Here is a 4,351-nt window from a genome sequence, read left to right as displayed (position 1 = left end):
CATCAAGGCTCCTACAGTGCCTCCTCGTGGCAACCGCAGGTAACTGGGTGCCTTGCGGCCCCTGGCCGAATCTGTAGGGGATCTCGGAGTAGCATCGGGCCCCAGAGATGTGGTGTGCAGGCCCACCGGCGTAAGTGGACACGCCCTGGCACCTCATCAGCCATGCCCCAACTATGGGTCAAATAGCCATCGACTGGTCAGCAAGGCCGATGTAGATATCATAGCAGAGGAACCTTCTCAGGTCAATGGTATGATTTCAATTCCAGCAGGCGGAAGATCCTTTCACTTGGACAACGACTGGTGGTCCCAGCCAACTCAGATGGTATTGCTTGTGAGGAAGGACCTGGGCTCCCACCTCACTATTTAGCCCTTGGAAACTTTTATGATGGCAAATCACAATATCACAAGATGGAAAACGAAGAAGAGATGATGCCAGAGCAATTGTTGCAGAACATCAAACACACCATACTTACATCAGCTGAACAACACATCCCTCTGAAACGCAAAATAAAAACAAAACCTTGGCTCTCTCAGGAAGTGATCGAGCTTGCTGATAAACGGCGTCAACTCAAAGAAGCAGGACTACAGCATTGCAACCTATAACGCATGCTCTCAAATGAGATCCAACAGACTGCTAGGACAGACAAAAATAAATATCTCAATCAACTTTGTAAAGCGATTAAAGACCATAACTATCAAAATAACAGTAGAGACCTTTTTAAAAGTGTGAAAGACCTCACCAGGAAACGTATATCCAAGCACTCAGTCATTAAGGATGAAAATGGAAAAGTTTTAACTAAGAGTTTCGAGATCAAACAAAGGTGGAAAGATTACTGTGAAAATCTATTTGCTTCCCAGTAGGTCAATGCTAATTCATTATTGATACATCATATGAAGAGGAACCAGACATCCTACTCTCAGAAGTGAGGAACGCCCTTCAAAAGATGAAGAACAAGAAGGCTCCTAGTGCTGATGAGATAGATACCTGGTGAATTACTAAAAAGCACAGATGAAATTGGAGAAAATATCATGCTACAACTTTGCAACAAAATCTTGCATACAAAAATCTGGCCTGAAGACTGGAAAAAAAAATCCGTTTTCCTCACCATACCAAAGAAGGGGGACCACACTGAATGCAAGAACAACCGAACAATAGCACTAATTTCCCATGCAAGTAAAACTTTATTGCACATTGTGAATGAAAGACTTCAAAACCATCTCGAGAGAAAACTTCCGCCTAAATAGGCAGGCTTTAGAAGGGGAAGAGGCATTAGGGACCACATAGGTAACATACGTCAGATCATAGCAAAATGTAAAGAATATCAAAGGAGGGTGTATCTTTGTTTTATTGACTACGCCAAGGCATTTGACTGTGTAAGGCACAGTGATCTTTGGAAAGCTCTACTGACACTTGGAGTTCCAACCCATCTGGTACATTATATACAGAACCTGTACAATGGCCAGCTAGCCTGTATCCACACAGATAAAGGAAACAGTGAGTGGTTTCCTCTGGGTCAAGACCTTCGGCAAGGTTGCATATTATCTCCTACACTATTCAATATGTATGCAGAGTACATCATGAGAATTTGCCTTGAAAATTGGGATGGCGGTCTCTCAATAGGAGGATGGTAGCTAAACAACCTTCGGTATGTAGATGACACCACTCTAGTGGCCACCAATATAGAAGAACTTCGGATGGTGCTAGAAAGGGTGAAACAAGAATGTGAGACTCTAGGCCTACAACTAAATGTATCCAAAACCAAGTCCATGGTCATTGGTGAAAATCATCCCACTGATACCCTAATAGTTGATGGCAAAGAAGTCGAAAATGTCACCCAGTTTAACTTCCTTGGAGCTCTTGTCACTGTGGACGGGGGATGTAAACGGGAGATCAGAAGACGCTTGGCAATGGCAAGATCCGCTGCGAACAAACTAACAAATATCTTGACCGACCGAGGGGTCACTACAGCAACAAAAACACTAGTCCAAGCATTGGTCTTCTCCATCGCAACCTATGCTTGTGAAACACGGACACTCACAAAAGAAGATTGTAAAAGGGTTAATGCTTTTGAGCTCTGGTGCTGGCGTAGACTACTGAGGATACCTTGGACAGCAAAACGAACAAACGACAGTGTTTTAAAAGAAATTGGTCCTAAAAAAAGACTAAGCAATGCACTCAACTGTCAAGCTCTCCGTTATTTTGGGCACTTAGCCAGGCGACAAGATAACTGCCTTAAAAATGTTCTCATGCAGGGCAAGATTGAGGGATCAAGAAGACGTGGACGTCCTAGGTACAGATGGTTCGACAGGATTACATCCCTAGTTGGACAATATCTACCAAAGGTGTATGATATATCTGCGAACCGACATACCGGTAAGTGGTGGATCATTACAGAAGTCACGAACTGTCAGCCATGACGGAGACGTACTAATCAATCAATACAATCAATCAAATGAGAGTTCATGGCATTGGTGAAAGAAATAAAAAAATAAATAAGAAGAAATACTGCGGTGGGTTCACGAAACAATTACCCTGACTACCTCTGCATCTAGATGTGTATAAGAGACAGTCTCTTAGCTAAATATATTTGACTGCTGCAGTCTTTCCACATCCCACCCAACCCCATCCTCTCCCCTCCAGCATACATGATCCACTATTGTAGAGCTTATTTATCTAATAAACGAGAAAGAACAATAGAAACGATTCTGTGTTTTAAAATTGTCCAACTGCGCAACATCTCCCAAGCCCGTCTCATACTTCTGGTAATTATTATTACCCACAGCCTATCTTCCCAATCTTCATGGCGAGTTGGATGGCCGAGCGGTTAGTGCAGGGGCGCCGCAACCTACAGCCAAAATATGCAGTTCGAACGGCACGCTCGCCTATGGTTCTGGTGGTGGAACAAGTCTTCTCGGATAAGGACTACAAACCGTAAGGCCAGTGTACGCAAGCTCGTGGGCACTTAAAAGAACCCAGTACACCTTTCGAAACGAGTAGGGGGTTACCCCGGTGTTCTGGTCCATACAGCCCCTGTTGTGGACAGACGAGAGTAGTTGTGGGACCGGGTAGCTCAGACATGAAGAGACCCTTAGGAAAGAAGATAGTTACTGTAGGTGCTAATCCACATAGTGGTTGGGGGGGGGGGGATATGTTAAATGTTTGTGTCAAGACGTGCACTTCTAGAAAGAAGCATGAAACTTTGTCGTAGGATGTTTTTGAGTATGCCGAATCCAAAAATTGCGGGAACCACGACGTCACTACAATCGTTCCCGCCGAAAATTGGAAAAAATCGAAATGGCCGCTAAAAATCACAGTGGTGGTTTAATTGCTTTAAGTGCTTACATTACCATGATTTGGTGTCAATACCTATGTTCTTTAGTTCAAGGAATCCAATAAAACATTATTAAAATCATATATCAAGGAATCCAATAGAACATATATAAAACACCATAGCATACTTTATTAAATGTGACATTCAAAATGGTCGCTAAGAGAAAAAAAATGTTTGCTATTTATTAAAACGACTGCGAATGCTCTGAGTACCGTGTCAATACCTAAGTTTTTTAGGTCAATGAAACCAACAATAAACAATGAAGAGGGTTAAAAACAGTACCTTAAGGCGAAAAGAGTGTCACTAAGGGGAAACTTAAACGACGTTAGGGCGAAACCATAGACAAAAGAGTTTCCGCTTAAGAGGCGAATAAAGGAAATGTATATATATTAAATATATATATATATATATTTGAAGATTAAGATTCCATATATATAGTCTATATTGCTATGCAGCACCACCATAGATTTTGATTACTAATTTACATGCATAATTTAATTTCAATTCAATTCAATTTTAAACGCTTTCAAATTCATCAATTCATATATATATATATATATTATATATATTATATGCAACTATTTGTTTCTAGCCGTACCTAATTGTGTAATGAATGAATGTAATGGTGGTATTTGAATCTGTTCAACCATGAAGCCTCCGTGGTTATGACGCTCGCCTTGACAGCGAGAGGTCGCAGGTTCGAGTCCCGCCAGAAGCATTTTATTTACAGGACTACATTCGGTGAGAGCTATGCTACACGATGTATTATTATGTCCTTCATTCGAACACTGTATTTACCTTTCTTTGATGATTTACCGTATGTATAATTTAACAGTGTTAACGGCTTTCTTGATTTATATTATATGCAATTATTTGTTTCTAGCCGTACCTATTTTGTAATGGAGTGTATCTGGTGGTATTTGAATCTGATCAACCATGACGCCTCCGTGGTCTAATGGTTACGACGCTCGCCTTGACAGTGAGAAGTCGCAGGTTCCAGTCCCGCCAGAAGAATTTTA

Source organism: Anneissia japonica, unplaced genomic scaffold (genome assembly GCF_011630105.1).
Source record: "Anneissia japonica isolate Jap-2015-1 unplaced genomic scaffold, ASM1163010v1 scaffold287936_len456577_cov159, whole genome shotgun sequence".
NCBI classification, from domain to species: Eukaryota; Metazoa; Echinodermata; class Crinoidea; order Comatulida; family Comatulidae; genus Anneissia; species Anneissia japonica.
This window is presented reverse-complemented; position numbering follows the sequence as displayed.